Source organism: Mobula birostris, chromosome 1, assembly GCF_030028105.1.
Source record: "Mobula birostris isolate sMobBir1 chromosome 1, sMobBir1.hap1, whole genome shotgun sequence".
NCBI lineage: Eukaryota > Metazoa > Chordata > Chondrichthyes > Myliobatiformes > Myliobatidae > Mobula > Mobula birostris.
Window position 1 is genome coordinate 51,166,891 of NC_092370.1, and position 18,584 is coordinate 51,185,474.

At 40.1% G+C, this 18,584-nt stretch overlaps 1 protein-coding gene across 7 annotated transcripts in view; it reads right to left on the minus strand.

Annotated features, from left to right (window-relative positions):
* The window catches only part of sntg1 (syntrophin, gamma 1), a 533,050-nt gene that overhangs the window by 188,431 nt on the left and 326,035 nt on the right, over positions 1-18,584 (minus strand). For 2 of the 7 annotated variants that reach the window (XM_072255020.1, XM_072255026.1), the window contains one exon: positions 6,756-6,854. The exons of the other annotated variants lie outside the window; for them this stretch is intronic. The gene's annotated coding sequence lies outside the window, so the exon portion shown is untranslated. The remainder of the gene's footprint in view (positions 1-6,755; positions 6,855-18,584) is intronic. 7 annotated transcript variants of the gene reach the window in all.

The window sequence follows — 18,584 nt, forward strand, 5'->3', positions numbered from 1 at the left end:
CAGTCTTTGATTAAATATAATTCATTTTACAACCAAATAGGGCCTAGGTTATGGCCGTGCGGAACCCCACATTTGAATTATTGTACTGTAATTCCATATGCTATGACAAAAGCTTAAGATTGTTATGATTTGATACAACAATATGGAAAATATCATGACATTGATAAAACTCCAGGAATCTCCCCAAATGAGGTTTTTTTTACGTTTTGGGGGGGTGGGGTAACATTTTCTGCTGTACTGAGGTTAATATGGAATATATACAAAAAGTGATTGCTGATTTGAAATAATGAAGCTACCACTGGTGCAATTCTATCACATATTTTCTAACTCTAGGGATGTATACCTTGCTAAAAATCACTGTGAGCATTATTCCCCTCAGATGGTACCGACCAACCCAGATGGTATCGACTCACAGACTATCTGGGTCAAAGACCCTTCATCAGAACTAAAAAAAACAATAAGTTAGGATGATTCTAATGAAGGATGTCAACCAAAACGTCAACTGTTTATGATCTCCCATTGACGCTATCAGGTATGCTGAGTTCCTCCAAAATTTTGTGTGTGTTGCTTAAGATTTCCAGCATCCACAGAATCTTGTGTTTAAGTAACAGGATAGATGGTGGGGGGGTTCAAAGAATAGAGCAGAGGATATGTCTGTAATGGAGTGAAATTATATGTCATTGAATAAATAGTTAATCTCTTTTGTCTGGGTAATCTGTTACTGATGTGGTGAATTCCAGGTGATGATCAAATAGGATGAATACAGGACATAAGGTGTTGAATTTGAATGTGTGCTGTGTGTGGAATAAAGTAAATGAACTTGCAGCATAGTTGCAGTTGCAGTTTGGCATCACTGAATCATGGATGAAAGATTTTAGCTGTGAGCTTAATGTCCAAGGATACACATTGTATTGATGGGATAGGCAGGAAGGCAGAGGGTGTGACGTTGCTCTGTTTGTAAAAAGTGAAATCAATTCATTAGAAAGAGTTTACATAGGGTTGGAAGGTGTGGAATCATTCTGGATAGAGCTAAGGAACTGCAAGGTAAAAAGACCATGCTGGGAGTTGTATACAGAACCCCAAGGATGTTGCTTTAAATTACAATGGGAGATAGAAAATGCATGCCAAAAGGGCAATGTTACATGGGGATTTCAATATGCAGCTAGATTGGGAAAATCATATTGGTGCTGGATTCCAAGATGGGGAATTTCTAGAATGCCTTTTTAGAGCAGCTTGTGGTTGAGTCCACTGGGGGATCAGCTATTCTAGATTGGGTGTTGTGCAATGAACCGGAATTGAATCGAGAGCTTAAGGTAAAAGAGCTTTATCTTACTCTGGTATGCAGGGGCTACTGCACAGGATTGAAGTAAGCTGTAGAGGTGTAAAGTTAACCAGCTCCATCATTGGCATTAGCCTCTGTAGTATCCAGGACATCTTCAAGGAGGGGTGTCTCAGAAAGGCAGCATCCATCATTAAGGACCTCCACCACCCAGAACATGCCCTATCCTCATTGCTACCATCAGGAAGGAGGTACAGAAGCCTTGAAGGCACACACACACTCAATGATTCAGAAAAAACTGTAATTTACTGTAATTGTCTTCTTCTCTTCATCATTGTGTATTTCATTGTACTACTGCCACAAATTTAACAAATTTCATGACATATGCCGGTGATATTAAACCTGATTCTAATTCATAGAAGGCTTTATAGAAAGTTTCCCATCATGAGAGGAATCATCTCATGGTTTCAGAATTAGTAGTCACCATTCAAACTGAACAAGGAGTTATTTCTGCCCCCAGATGGTTATGACTTTTTGAAATTCTCCACTGCCAGAACTGTGAGGGAAAAACCACTAATTTATATTCTAAGATGAGGGGGATTAATTTTTGTAACATGGGGAAATTAAGGATTATAGAGATATCTTAATTTCCCTAATTTTTTTTTTGCATCAACTCAGTTTGATTAAAGCAGAGTTGAGGCAAAATTTAAAAAAAAAATAATGATCTAATTGAATATTAGAGCAAGTATAAGAGGCCTTAGGGCTGACTACTTATTTATTTTCAGAGTTCAGCCTTAATCAAGTTTTTCTGTAAATGCATCAAAGTATTAATTAAGTGAGTTATGCTTACCATGTTTCTTTTATTATGTTTCTATGTATTTGGCCTTATGGTCTTGCTCCTTCCTACTTCCATAGTCTTTCTCTGTCCAACAATACTCAGAGCCATCTGCACTCTTCCAATTCTATCCACCCAGGCAGCCCCAAATGCAACCGACACAAAACTGGCTTCCTTCAGCTCTCAATATCTTAAGATTTGGAATTCCCTCTGTGTTCCTACCTTATTGTTTTCCTTACAGACACAACTTAAAATTACATTTTTTGACCAAGCTTTAGATCACCTCCTCTAATACCTCTTAGAAGGATCACTGGATTCTTGTTGATGCATCATGGAACATTTCTTTGCTAATTTAAACATGCCCCATAAATTAAAAAAAAACTATTGTACTACTGGAAATGACATAACCTGAATCAATTGGCATGCACGGTTTTCCCAAAATACTTCAATGATCAACACTGTTTATTGAGCTAACCCAGACCACAAACATTACTTTGTTATTCATCTGATGAAATGAAATTCAACATTTTAAACCTGGAAATGTCTGAATCTGATTATAAATCCTGACTATATATTTCTGTCTTCAAATAAAAAAAATAGTAGGATAACAGGAATTTGTAATGTGCATCGTTGTAGGGATGTGTGAGTAGCTATCTGTTGACAAAGGTAGTGCATGTATCTCGTAAAATCAATCTTTTGGATCCTTGAAAGCACCAACTTGCCAGGAAATAATTTAATGGAAAGTAGCAGATGTTTTGTTCCTATTACTGAACACCTCAACTTTCCAATTGTATTCAATTTAATTGCCAATCAGTCATCCAGAAAGTATCTTGGCAAACTAAACGTTATAGTGTGCCAATATATGGCAATTTTATAAGAGCATTTGTTAAAAGTAACAATGAACTTATAATGATTGGAATAGTCCCAAATTAATTCTCATCTGCAGGTGCATTCCAGAAACCTAAGCGTGTATAATATTGAATATTCAATCAAGTAGAATATGCTGCAATGATAAGAGTTGTGGCAGCTAACATCATCTGTGATAAAGCAGAATTCTAATGTGTATAGTGAGCATTTTCCTTTATTGTGTATTGCTCCTTCAGTTTGTATTGTGGATGCTTGCCTATAGCCAGTTATCCTGAAGTTGTTAAAAGTTAATAACATAACAATTTATTTTATGAATTCAAATAGATGCAAACTCTGTTAGCAATAATTGGATAAATAAATTATTAATTTTTCAATTAGAATATTATACATGATTACAAGTCGAATGTTAAGCCTCCAAATGAAGATTCCAGCTGTGAAGGTTGTCTTCAGCAATCCTCAATATGCTCTCAAAAAAAGAAGCACACTGTTGGAGCCAAGCAAATTGCCACTACTCAGGCTGGAAATGGATTCCCCCACATGCTCAGTGAACGTGCTGAGATCCCTTAGCTAGTTACCGAATACATTGTGGATTTTCCTGTTAGATGCTAGTGCATCTTTTTTCCCCATTGCTTGGGTCGCTGAATCCCACGTTGTGTCCCCGTCAGTGGAGCTCAGAAGTGATCATGCCCACTATTCATTCACGATATGCTTACTTGTACAGATTTTTTTAATCAATACATTTTTCAAGATCTGTGTATTTCTTGCAATTTGTGCTCATTAACTCTGCACAAGTAAACATCTTCCAAAATAAAAACATAATCTGTTTAAAAAAAGGGAAAGGAGGAGGAAGATTAAACCAAAGAAATAGCATTGCAATTAACCATACATTTCACAGCACCTGCTCATTTCAGAGTATTTTATAAACAGTGAGATACTTTTGAAGCCTAGTCAATATTATAAATATGGAAAGCCCAACCTTTAATTTGTACACTGCAAGCTCCAAATGCAATAATGTTATTTTAGCCTGATAATCTTTTTCAGCTGCATTGAATGAGGCATAAATATCTGGAAGGATATATGGGGTGGTTCACTCCTTCAGAATATCATCATGGGACCTTTTGTGCCCAACCATGAGAACACTTGGGACCACAGATTATCATCTCAGTTGGAAGATAGCACTTTTGAGTGCAGCATTCCCTCAGCGCTATGCTGACATCAGCCTTGATGATTGCATGTATTCATGAACTCACGTCCTTCAAACATAGAGATAAGGGAGCTACAAACATTGAGAGACAGAAGGACGGTAGACTGGAATTGTGTTACTAGACTGTCCATTAACAATTCAGGCAAGTTGTCCCAAAAGATTTTACAGCTTATATAAAGTCCATCTACAGTTACTGGAAATCTCCTAAACAATGAGTGCATAAATCAGAAAATAGTTTGAAATCAGGCTTTCAGCAAAATTTACCTAAAAGTTAAAATTTCCTCCAAAAGTTAACTACAGGCAACTCATGCTGGCAGCTCAAAATACCACTCAGGCATGATTATCTAACACAGCAGGTCTTGAAATTTTAATCTTGTTTCTTTCCTCACTGAACAATGAGGACATTTATTGATGTGTTCCTATCATACATCTATAACAATATTCAGTCTCCTAAAAAGCTGCTCCCTGTCAATACATTTTCCTCCCGGGAATGTACAACTATGGAATTAGTACATGTATTGTTTCATTCTTTAAAGCAATTACGTGCAACTCCTGTGTTAAGTGTCGTTTAGGTAAAGGAAATTCATGCTTGAGGAATTCACAAATCACACAAAAAATAAGGGATATGGATTAAAAATTCACTTCCATGTAATTTATGTGAAAAAAATAAGCAATATTGTTTCAACTTGCATTTCATGATGGGCATCCAGATGATAAGGTTTCAAATTACAATATGGACCATTTTCAAGGAATCAGCTCCCCCATAACATGGGGGTCACTTGCAACTGTAATTGGTTTTGGTTCATGTTTTGTTGTACTTATACAATTACTTATTGAATGAGTTCTTTCCTCAAGGAAGAAAGTGAAATTCAGTGGAGACTAGTTAACACCAGTTATTATACTGAATGTTAAAGAACTAATTTAAAGTTCACATTTGAAGCAATGAGGCATAAATACTTCTATGTTTTAGGCATGAGCTAGACTTCCAGAATGCAATGAAGGCTAATAATACTGGTCCACTTCAAGAACTGAGAAATGGGGAAGCCGTGGGTGGGGAGTGGGGGGGGGTGTGGGGGTGGGAGTGTGAGGAAGGCTTGCAGGGTTGCTATATGAGATGAGATTGGGTGAGTTAGACTTGTACTCTTAAGATTTTAGGAAAAAAGAGAGGACATTTCAATAAAACTTTCAAAATTCTTACAGGAGAGTGTGGATGTGGGGTGCATGTTTTCCTTGTCAAGTAATCTAGGATAAGGGTTCTGATTTCTGAATGAGGGGAAGGTTGTGCAGAGAGGAGCAGAAATATTTTCATACAGAGACTGCTGTATCTTTGGAATCCTCTATTCTGGTGGGCTGTGTAAGTTCATTCCTGGAATTCATTCAAAATAACCATCACTAGATTTCTGGATAGTAAAGGAATGAAAGGATATGAGATTGTGCAGTAAAATAGGGCAGCTATTATTCTGATAAATCGTAGCACAGACTCAACGTGCTTGATTTGTCTTTCCCTGGTCCTATTTTTTATGTATATTCTGTATATACTAATAAGAAATGCAGTCTCAGCTAGAACAGAAACTTTTGCTTTCATAGGATCGTAGATTATTTTCATTGGAAGGGCACAGTAACATTTATCGTACTTAACCAAGAAAAGAATTTAACTAAAGTTAACCTGAAGTAAAAGGTAACTTCAATACCACTTTAGTTTGATAACAGACAACAAATTCAACCTTGAGGGTTTTTTCCAAGTCTGTTATTGTAGTCAACCATATCATTTAATATTGTAAGTCATTGAGAATTACAACTGAATTGTTTCCATTCCTGTGAATGCATTTTATTTGCTGAAACCAGAAGTAAAATGCATTCCCGTGTCCTGATCAAAATTGTTCAATTTACTTCTCAGAAGATACAGCAGCATTACAAATCATGATAAGCCATTATTCTCTGGATCCTGTTACAATCATTCTTATTGTTCTCTTCACAAATTCAGGGAAAGAGGAGCCATAGTGGATTCACCAATAAATCAAAACCTCTCAGCTAAAAAAGCATTTTAATTTGAAGCTTTGATAAAGGGGGAAATTTTATGCTGAGATCAAAATGTGCTCTTGGCTGTGCTGACATGTAGTACTTTGCCTCTGAAATGGAATATATTTCACTGACAAGACTATAACATGCTTGTGCTGCTACATAGCACATTTATGCTTCTGCCAGGGTATGCATTTCCAGGTAATAAATAATTCACTCAGTTTGGGTTAATATGTGAGTATGGGTTTATGTTTGAGTTTGTTACTGATCCAAGAAGCCAAATGCATATCAGAATCCAATTTATTATCACACACTTATATGTCATGAAATCTGTTGATTTGTGTCAACAGTACAGGGCAAAGACATAAAAATAACCATAAATTACAAAATAAATAGCACCAAAGAAGGATTAATGAGGTAGTTTTCATGGGCTCATGGAACATTCAGAAATCTGATGTCCATTTATCAGTTACTCCCTACCCTTTGATAAGCCCAAGCTCCCAATTCACTGATCCCTTGATGCCCAAGATCTCCCACTAATTACACAATACCTTATGTGACCTCAGGTGCAGGTTGGGTCTAAGATCACTAGTTCTCATCCGGCCCACTTCTCTCCCACTGCGCCAGCCAACTTCTTCGTCCAGACTTTCCTAAGGTTTGCAATGGGAAGCACATGACCAAATCAATCACTGTAGTTTTGCAACCTTGCTCTGGAATTTCATTGAATGGCTTTTAAAAGTGTATACATTCTACATTTGGAGTAACACACACAGAATGCTGGAAGAACTCAGCAGGTCAGGCAGCATCTACGGAAATGAATAGAGTCAACATTCAGGCCGAGACCCTTCAGTAGGACTGGTGAAGAGTCTTGGCCCAAAACATCGACTATTTACTCCTTTCCATAAATGCAGTCTGCTGAGTTCCTTCAGCATTTTGTGTGTGTTACTCTAGATTTTCAGCATCTGCAAAATATCTTGTGTCTACGTTCTACATTTACACTTCCACCAATTAACCACTTTGTTACATCCTCAAAATAATTTAATTAAATTTGCCAAACATGATTTTCTCTTTATAACTCCATTTTGTAAGTGTCATCATTTTATAAGGATTATTCCTAGTGCTCAGTTACCACATCCATTATGACAGGTTCTTGATTACTTTTTAACAGTTTATTTCAGGATAAGTGATCTAATGTTTCCTATTTTATCTCTCCTTCTTCTTTTGCTTAGATTTGTCAATTAGGAATAGTCAGAATCTGAGGGACGAATTGTAACAGAGGCCTTGTTGATACAGCTGGAAGGAAAATGTCCTTCAATGGCGTCTCTCCTGCTACAGGCATCAGGAGTAGCTGTTCCTACAATGTAGCAATAACTCCTCTGTGGACATTAAAATGGTTTGGCGTGCCGTTCATATGTCTGTTAGTACTTGGTGCAACTGGTTGTACACCACTTTGTGTGAGAGGGAAGAGAGGGAAGAGTATCAGTAAATGTTGTACAGTGAGTGTGAGCAAGTCAGAATCAGAATCAGGTTTATTATCACTGGCACGTGACGTGAAATTTGTTAACTTAGCAGCAGCAGTTCAATGCAATACATAATCTGGCAGAGAAAGAAAAAATCAATAATAAATAAAATAAAACATAATAATAAATAAACAAGTAAATAGATTTTTATAAAACGTGCAAAAACAGGAATACTGTATATTAAAATAAGTGAGATAGTGTCCAAAGCTTCAATGTCCATTTAGGAATTGGATGGCAGAGGGGAAGAAGCTGTTCCTGAATCGCTGAGTGTGTGCCTTCAGGCTTCTGTATCTCCTACCTGATGGTAACAGTGAGAAAAGGGCATGCCCTGGGTGCTGGAGATCCTTAATAATGGACGCTGCCTTTCTGAGATGCCTAGGCGTGACTCGAGTAACAGCAGTACTCTCAATGGATACAATTAAATATTCCCGTTTCAACCTGTTACAGCTAAAAAGCCAACTGCTTCCAAGGCCAGTACAGTCAACAAAAATATCTTAATGTGTTTAAATGAATTATCGCTGCTTAAAACCAACAGAAACAACACAGTCTGTGGGTGGAAGTGCCCAAGGAGAAAACCTCGGAGGAAGCGTGGGCACAGATCAGGATTACAAGTGAGTTTAAGGGAAAAAAAAAAGTCCATTTCAAGTTTCCAGTTAAGCTAAATCTATGAGGTGAACTATAAAGTAGCTAATATAAAAGTATATAGATATAAAAGTATAGATATTAGCTATAATATAAAAATACAGATATTAGCTACTTTGTAGTTGTTGATCATTGGCAAGAAGTGAATATGATGAATCAACCAGGATCGGAGCATATGGTGCAGTTATTCAGACATGGCCGATGAAGATGAATTCTATTACTTCACTCATGTTTGAGGTCATTAAACTCCTTGCGGCACTGTTTCCAGGTCCCTCGAATTGGGAATGGTTCGAGAGGAATGGACAATTGAAACTATCACTCTACTCTTTAAGAAGGGAGGGAAGTAAAAGACAGGAAATGATAGGCCAGCTTGCCTAACTTCAGAGTTTGGGAAGATGTTAGAGTGCACATAATTAAGGATGAGGTTTCGAGGAATGTGATAAAATAGGTCAGTCAGCATGGTTTCCCTCAAAGGAAATCCTAACTGCCAAATCTGTTGGAATTCTTTGAAGAAATAACAGACCAGGTAGATAAAGGAGAATCAATGGACCTTGCTTACTTGGATTTTCAGAAGGCCTTTTACTAGGTACCGCACATGAGACTGCTAAACAAGCGAAGAGCCCGGGGTATTACAGCAAAGATTCTAGCATGGATAAAAGATTGGCTGACTGGCAGGAGGCAAAGAGTGGGAATAAAAGGGGCTTTTCTAGCGGGCTGCCAGTGACTAGTGGTGTTCACCAGGGGTCAGTGTTGGGACCACCTTGTTTCACGTTTTATATCAATGATTTGGATGAAGGAATTGATGGCTTTGTGGTGAAGTTTGCAGAAAATACAAAGATAGGTGGAGGAGTGGGTAGTGTTGAGGAAGCAGGGAGTCTGCAGAAGGACTTGAACAGATTGGGAGAATGCGCAAAGAAGCCGTAAATGGAATATAGTGTAGGATAGTATATAGTCACGCACTTAGGTAGAAAGAATAAAGACATTGACTATTTTCTAAACAGGGATAAGATTCAGAAGTTAGAGGTGCAAAGAGATTTGGCAAGATTCCCTAAGGTTAAATTGCAGTTTGGCTTGGTGTAAGGGAGGTAAATGCAATGTTAGCATTCATTTTGAGAGGTCTAGAATTTCAGATCAAGGATGTGATGCTGAGACTTTTTAAGGCACTGGTCAGTCTGCACGTGAAGTACTGTAGGCAGTTTTAGGCCCTTTATCTAAGAAAAGAAGTGCTGGTATTCGAGAGAGTCTAGAGGAAGTACACGAGAATGGTCCCTTGAATGAAAGGGTTAGCATATTGTATGAGAAGCATTTAATAGCTCTGGGCCTGTATTTCCTGGAATAGAATGAGGGTGGGGGGGGGGGATCTCATTGAAACCTATTGAATATTGAAAGACTTCAATAGAGTGGATGTTTCCTATAGTGGGGGAGCCTAGGATCAGAGGCCACAGCTCATAATAGAATGACGTCTCTTTAGAACAGAGATGTGGAGCAATTTCTTCAGCCAGACGGTGGTGAATCTGTGCATGTCATTGCCACAGAAGGCTGGGGAGGCCAAATCACTAGGTATATTTAAAGTAGAGGTTGATAGGTTCTTGATTTATCAGGGCATCTAAGGTTATGGGATGAAGGCAAGAGAATGGGGTTGAGAGGGATAAGAGCTCAGGAGTGATTGAGTGGCAGAGCAGACAGAGTGAGCCCCTATGCCTTATGGTCTCAGGATAGAACTCAAAACAAATCTCCATAGTTTCCCACTTCTACTCTTCAGAAGTGTTTCAAGGGCCTATTGGCGACCCACAGATGCAGAATCCTCATTGTTCTTTCACCTACAAAACATTTAAACTCAGTCTCATCTGGTATTTTTCCATGTTTTCAGGATGAGCCCCACAGAAAATATCTGTATCCAACTATCCCTCAACAACATATTTTCCCTTTAAGTAGTACAGGCTGACAGTAATCATTTCAGCTTGACTATAACTGGTGCTTGACACTCAAATTATACTGCCTGTGATGTTATATGCTATCAATCGTGAATGTATTTATTCAATGTTGGATGCACCAGCAGAGGACCAATATCTTGTGCAGCATCCACTATCCATAATCAAGCTAGACTGCTGAATGAACAAAAAAAATGAAGTCTGTGTGCGAGCTGTATTTTCCTCAGTGGGCATGGGATAATTGCGCATCATAAATCTAGGATTTGTCTTCGGGTGTTTTCATATTAAGTCCCCAACAATAGTAACAACTAAATTCTACACTGTTGTTGAAGTGTGAGTAGTGAATAAAACAGTGGAAAACCTGTACTTCTATTGGCTCAGATTGATTTTGCTCTCCTGCTCTTCATTCAGCTGGTTACTGGCTGTAGTTTACATCAGAAATAGTCGTCACTTGTGATTTCTAAGCATTGGTTCATAAGCAATAGGAGGAGTAGGCCATCTGTTCCTTTAAGTCTACTGCACCAACCATCAAGACTACAGCAAGTACGGATTAAAATAAGGCAGGGGCAAATGGAGTCTTTGTTGGATCAGCCATTGTTAGAGTGGTATTTAAGGCTTTAGTTCTTCGAGGTTTCAACAAGGAGAGTCATGAGTGAGAGATGAAAAGCTGAAGATAAATTTTTTTCCAGTTTATTTACTGTTTCCTTCTTTCTAATTGCATAGTTAGAGCAGTAGGGATGTCAGGTAAGATAGTTGAATGCTGCTCTTGCAGGATGTGGGAAGGCAGAGAGGCCTCCAGTGTCCCTGACAACATCATCTGCAAGAAATGCATGCCGCTGCAACCTCCAACCCTTCGTGTTAAAGAGGTGGAGTTGGAACTGGATGAACTCCGGAGCAATCAGTGGCTGAGGGCGTGATAGACAGGACATATACAGAGGTAGTTATAGCCAAGGTGCAGGACACAGGGAACTGGGTGACAGACAAGAGGGTGAAAGGGGTTATGGAGAGTATCCCTGTGGCCAATCCCCTTAACAACCAGTATAGCAATTTGATTATTGTTGGGAGGGTGAATGACATAGCAGAGGAAAGTCACAGCAGTCAGGACTCTGTCACTGATTCTGCCTCAGTGGTTCAGGAGAGAAAGGGTAGAAGAGATCATTGGGGTCTCTCTTCCCGCCATTAGAGACACTTACACCACACGCTGTATCCATAAAGCAAACAGCATTATGAAGGACCCTACTCACCCCTCATACGAACTCTTCTCCCTCCGGCCACCTGGCAAAAGGCACCGAAGTATTCGTGCTCTCACGACCAGACTATGTAACAGTTTCTTCCCCCAAGTCATCAGACTCCTCAATGCCCAGAGCCTGGACTGACACCAGCCTACTGCCCTCTACTGTGCATATTGTCTTGTTTATTATTTATTGTAATGCCTGCACTGTTTTATGCACTTTATGCAGTCCTGGGTAGATCTGTAGTCTAGTGTAGTTTTGTGTTGTTTTTTTTTTTACGTATTTCAGCATAGCTTTTGTATGGTTCATGTAGCACCATGGTCCTGAAAAATGTTGTCTCATTTTTATTATGTACTGTACCAGCAGTTATGGTTGAAATGACAATAAAAAGTGACTTGACTTGACTTGAAGAGGCGAACTGTGGTAATAGAGGATTCAATAGTTAAGGAAACAAAAAGGAGGTACTGTGGAGGAAAAAAAAAACAAGAATCCTGGATGATATTTTGCTTCTCAACTGCCAGGTTCCGAGACATCTCAGATTGAGTCCTCAGCATGCTTGAGTAGTAAGAGATCATGCTCCACATAGGTACCAATGACACAGGTAGGGAGAGGGATGAAGTTCTGCAAAATGAGTTCAGAGAACTAGGTGCTAAGTTAAAGGACAGGAAGTCCAAGGTTGTGATCTCAAGATTGCTACCCATGCCATGTGCTAGTGAGGCCAGAAATAAGATCATACAGTTTAACACGTGGCTAAGAAGTTGGTGTAAGAGGGAGGGCTTCAGATTTTTGAATCATTGGGCTCCCTTTCAGGGAGGTTGGGTGGAATCAGTATAGAAGAGATGGCTTGCACCAAAACTGGAGAGGACTAATATACTAATGGGAGGTCTGCTAAAGCTGCAGGTTGGGGTTTAAACTAAAGTTGTAGGTGGATGGGAACCAGAGTACCAGAACAGAACAGTGGTTGTGGAGACAGATGTTGTTAAGACCTCAGACAAAGTCAGGAAGCAAAAGGTTGAGCATGGGTGGGATTAATGTTCTGAGTTGCATATATTTTAATGCAGTAACTATTGTAGGAAAGTAAGATGAGCTTGGGTATGGATCAATGGAATTATGATATTGTAGCCATGAGAGAGACTTGGTTGCAGGAGGAGCAGGACAGGCAGCTAAGTATTCCAGATTTTTTTAAAAATTTAGATTGTTAAAGCAGTACAGATTAAAGGAAGAGGGGTGGCATTACTAGACAGGGAAAGTGTCATGGCAGTGCTCAGACTGGAGAACTCATCTAGTGAAGTGTTATGGTTGGAACTGAGGACTAAAAATGGTATGACCAGATTAATAGGGTTATATTATAGACCATCTAACAGCAGGATTTAGAGGAAGAAATTTGTAGAGAGTTCGCAGACTGCTGCAAGAAGCAAGGTTGTGATCAACGATGACATTTAATTTCCACATATTGACTGGGACTTCCATACTGTAAAAGTGACAGAGTTTGTCAAATGTGTTCAGGAAAGTTTCTTTAATCAGCACATAGAAGTCCCAACAAGAGAGTGTGCAATTCTTGATCTCCTATCAGAGAATGGACAAGTGATAGAACTTCATGTGGAACAGTTTGCATCTAATGATCATAATGTCATTAGTTTCAATGTAATTATGAACAAGGATAGGTTTGTCCCTGAGGTTGAGATTCTAAATTGGAGAAAAGCCAATTTTTATGGTAACGGACAGAATTTGGCAAGTGTGGATTGGGAAAGTCTGTTTTCTGGCAAATGTATACTTGGTAGGTGGTCAGCCTTCAAAAGTGAAAGTCTGAGAGTACAAAGCTTGTGTGTGCCTGTCAGAATAAAAGGCAAGGAGAACAGGCCTAGGGAGCCTTGGATTTCGAGAGATATTGAGGCCCTGGTTAAGAAAAAAAAATGAAGATGGATATAGGCAGTTAGGAACAATGAAGTACTTGAGTGTAAGAAGTGCAAAGGAACACAGGAAGGAAAATAAGAGCCAAGAGAGATGGGGCGGTGGGGGGAGGGAAGATTTTAAATGGAAGTAGAGTCTATAAAAGTGAGGCAAAGCAGCAACAGGACATGGACCCTATACAGATTACGGAGGAAGGGATGTTTTCCAACTTAAGGTAAATCAGGGTGGATAAATCCCTAGGGCCTGACAGGGTGTTCCCTCATACCCTGTGGGATGCAAGCGCAGAAACTACAGGAGGGGCGTAGCAGATATTTAAATCATCCTTAGGACTGGTGATGTGCTGGATGACTGGAGGGTAGCTAAATAATTCTGTTGTCTAAGAAAGGCACTAAGAATAGACCATGACAGTTATAGGCTAGTGAGCCTGACATCTGTTGTAGAAAAGTTATTGGAAGGTAAACTAGGAAACAAGATATATGAGTATTTGGATAGACAAGGATTGATTAGATAGTCAGAGTGACTTTGTGTGTGGTAGGTAGTGCCTAAACATCTTATAGAGATATTCGAGGAAGTTACCAGGAAAGTTGCCAGCAAAGCAGTGGATATAGTCTACATGGACTTGAGCAAGATATTTGACAAGGTCCCACATGGGAAGTTGGTCAAGAATGTTCAGTTGCTTGGCATTTAAGATAAGGTAGTAAATTGGATTAGACGTTGGCTTTGTGGGAGAAGACAAAGAGGAGTAGTAGATGGTTGCCTCTCTGACTGGAGGCCTGTGACTAGTGGAGTGTCCCAAAGGTCAACGCTGTGTCCACTGTTCTTTGTCATAGAAACATAGAAACATAGAAAATAGGTGCAGGAGTAGGCCATTCGGCCCTTCGAGCCTGCACCGCCATTTATTATGATCATGGCTGATCATCCAACTCAGAACCCCGCCCCAGCCTTCCCTCCATACCCCCCTGACCCCCGTAGCCACAAGGGCCATATCTAACTCCCTCTTAAATATAGCCAATGAACTGGCCTCAACTGTTTCCTGTGGCAGAGAATTCCACAGATTCACCACTCTCTGTGTGAAGAAGTTTTTCCTAATCTCGGTCCTAAAAGGTTTCCCCTTTATCCTCAAACTGTGGCCCCTCGTTCTGGACTTCCCCAACATCGGGAACAATCTTCCTGCATCTCGCCTGTCCAACCCCTTTAGGATCTTATATGTTTCAATCAGATCCCCCCCCCAACCTTCTAAATTCCAACGAGTACTATATCAACAGTCTGAATGATAATGTGGTTAACTGGATCAGCAAATTTGCGAATGACACTAAGATTAGGGGTGTAGTGGACAGCTAGAAAGACCATCAAAGCTTGCAGTGGGATTTAAACCAGCTGGAAAAATAAGCTGAAAAATGGAAGATAGGATTTAATGCAGACAAGTGTAAGGTGTTGCAGTTTGGGTGGACCATCCAGAGGAGGTCTTACACAGTGAAGAGTAGATCACTGAGGATTGCTGTAGAACAAAGAGATCTGGGAATATAGGTCCTTAGTTCATTGAACATGGTGGCACAGGTAGAATAGGTCATAAAGAAAGCTTGTGACACATTGTCCTTCATAGATTAAAGTACTGAGTACAGGAGTTGGGTTGTTATGTTGAAGTTTTATAAGATATTGATGAGGCATAATTTGGAGTGCTGGGTGCAGCTTTGGTCACCCACCTACAGGAAATGTAAATAAGATTGAAAGAGTACAGAGAAAATTTACAAGGATGTTGCCAGGACTGGAGGACCTGAGTTATAAGGAAAGATTGAATAGGTTAGAACTTTATTTCCTAGAACGTAGAAAAATGAAGGGAGATTTGATGGAGGTATACAAAATTATGAGGGGTATAGATAGGGTAGATGCAAGCAGGCTTTCTCCACTAAGGGTGGGTGGGATCAGAGGTGAAAAGTGAAATTTTTATGGTGATCATGAGGGGAAACTTTTTCAATCATACAATGGTGAGAGTGTGGAATGAGCTACCAGCACAAGTGGTGCATGTGACTTTGATTTCAACCTTCGAGAAGTTTGGATGGGTATATGGATGGGAGGGGTATGGAGAGCTATGTCTGGGTCCAGTTTGATGGGAGTAGGCAGTTTAAATGGCTCGGCATGGACTGGATGGGCCGAAGGGCCTGTTTCTGTGTTAGAGTTTTCTATGACTATGACACTCCATCTCAGTCCAATTTTGGTGTACTGTTGTCATATTTCATGATTCCTTTAACCTGCAGAAAATTAGGTACTTTTCATTTGAATGAACTCATTGTTTTGAATATCTAAAGATTCTTTTGAGATAAAGAAATCTAATGATTCACCACCCTACTCATTTCAGCCCAGCTCTATTCTCAGACTGTGAGCTTTGATCCTAGATTCTAGAAAAACATAGTTTGTTCTGATGTAGAGCATTCAATCTGAAACATTCACTCTTTTCTCTTTCCATATTTGTGTCTGACCTGCTGAGTGCATTGAATATTTCAGTTTTTATTTCAGATTTCCTGGTCTTTTTTCTTCCATGCATCCTGTCAAGCCTGTGAGCATATTATAGATTTAAATGAGAACACCTCTCTTTCTTTCAAACTCCAAAGAATATAGGCATCATCTACTTAATCTTTCCTTGTATGGTCACTCTTTAATGCTTCTTCAAATGCAATTTTTTCCTTGTTGTCAGGTATGGAGAACAAAACTGTACAGAGTACTCACTCCTACCAAGGCCCAATATAGCTGCAAGAAGACTTATTTACATCGAAAACACAAATCTTCCCAGTAAATGCCAACAGACTACATACTTTACTAATGATTTTTCTGCAGATTTCAACAACTTTGGTACAAAGATTCTTAGGTCTCTTTAGACACCAAAATTTCCTAATCTATAATGATTTAAAATGTTCTTTTATGCACCTTATGGATCTTTGTGTTAAGTTCCACCTGCCATGTTCTCATCCAATCACTTAAATTTATATCTTCCTGAAATCTCCCCACAATCTCCCCCTACAAAAAGTTTCACTTAGTTCTGTGCCATACTGCTGGCTGGTTCATCGCTTGCAAAAATCAGGAGGGAGGAAGAGTCCTCAGGAGCAACGGCACTGTCGTTGGTGACTGTAGAGGCCAACTCTGGATCTGCAGACTCTGGAGCGGTAGGGACACGGGAACAGCTGGGATGCGGGTGCTTGGTGAGTAGGATCCGTCCTGCGTCTCCTCTTCTCTTCAGCAGTCGCTCCTCAGGATTCCTCAAAATTCTTGGCTGCTCCTTGGATCAGTGTTCTCCAGTGGTCTCTGTCACAAGGCAGCTGCTGCCACTGTTGACCTTGATATTTGCCTGAGAGAGATGCCATCCACAAGCTTGTGAATGTGACATCTGATTCTCTCAGATAAATTGTTCACATGGACAGTGAATAGCTGAGGACCAAGTGTTTACCCTTCCAAGACACTATTAGTCACAGTTATTGCAACTTGAGAAAGTCCCATTTATTTCCACACTTTGCTTTCTGTCCAATAAACAACTTTTAGCACTGTTCAGTAAAGGATGTGCTGTAATTTTGTTGACCAACCATCTTGTGCAGGAATTAATTGATCTAAATACACCAGTTCCATTGGTTCCCCTTATCGTCAATAGACAATAGACAATAGGTGCAGGAGTAGGCCATTCGGCCCTTCGAGCCAGCACCGCCATTCACTGTGATCATGGCTGATCATCCACTATCAGTATCCAGTTCCTGCCTTATCCCCATAACCTTTGATTCCACTAACTTTAAGAGCTCTATCCATCTCTTTTTTGAAAGCATCCAGAGACTTGGCCTCCACAGCCTTCTGGGGCAGAGCATTCCATATATCCACCACTCTCTGGGTGAAAAAGTTTTTCCTCAACTCCGTTCTAAATGGCCTACCCCTAATTCTTAAACTGTGGCCTCTGGGTCTGGACTCACCCATCAGCGGGAACATGCTTCCTGCCTGCAGCGTGTCCAATCCCTGAATAATCTTATATGTTTCAATAAGATCCCCTCTCAGCCTTCTAAATTCCAGTGTATACAAGCCCAGTCGCTCCAATCTTTCGACATATGACAGTCCCGCCATCCCAGGAATTAACCTTGTGAATCTACGCTGCACTCCCTCAATAGCAAGGATGTCCTTCCTCAAATTTGGAGACCAAAACTGCACACAGTACTCCAGGTGTTGTCTCACCAGGGCCCTGTAAAGCTGCAGAAGGACCTCTTTGCTCTTATACTTAATTCCCCTTGTTATGAAGGCCAGCATGCCATTAGCTTTTTTCACTGCCTGCTGTACTTACATACTTGCTTTCAGTGACTGATGTACAAGAACACCTAGATCTCTTTGTCGTCCCAATTCTCACATTCTAATGTGGCTCAAGTAGATTTGCCAGTCATAATTACCCATTCATCCAGCATGCCGACTTAACTCTATCTGTTATAAATGGATGCCCCGCTATTATAAAGTTGTGCCTCTGGTCGTAGACTCATTCACTGCAGGAAATATTGTCTCCATAGCCACTCTATCTCGGATTTTCAATATTGGATAGGCTTCAATGAGACATTCTTCTAAATTCCCATGAATGCAGGCCTGAAGCCTACAAATGCTCCTTATACATTTTCCCCTCAATTCCTGGAGTGATTCTTGTGATCTTCCTCTGGACCCTTTCATATTCCAGCACAGCTTTTCTTAGATATGCTGGCTTCATACGAGTTAAGGAACTGGGGGGGGGGGGCGTCACGTGATGACGTGGGATTGAGACGTGTAAATCCAGCTCTCCCGCAACAAATCAGTAAAGTACCGTTTAAACAAAACAAAGTTAGTAAATATTTTCTGAAAGCTATTTACAAACTTTGTAAGACTACTTTACGATATGCCTCCTAAACCGCAACAAAAGAAGTCTGCTGTTGCGAAGCAGCCGCGAGACGGGAAGAAAAAAGGGCTTACTGCAACGATGGAGCCTCGGACTCAGGTTGGATCTCCTTCGGTAGAACAGGGAGCAATGGCGTTGGTAACGGCTTCTTCGAAGAAGACACCGGAAATGCGCATGCGCAAAGAAGAGCACATGCGCAAATCGACACAACGCAAACTACAAGAACCGACAGCCACTGCAATTGAAAATGACTCAGAGTCAG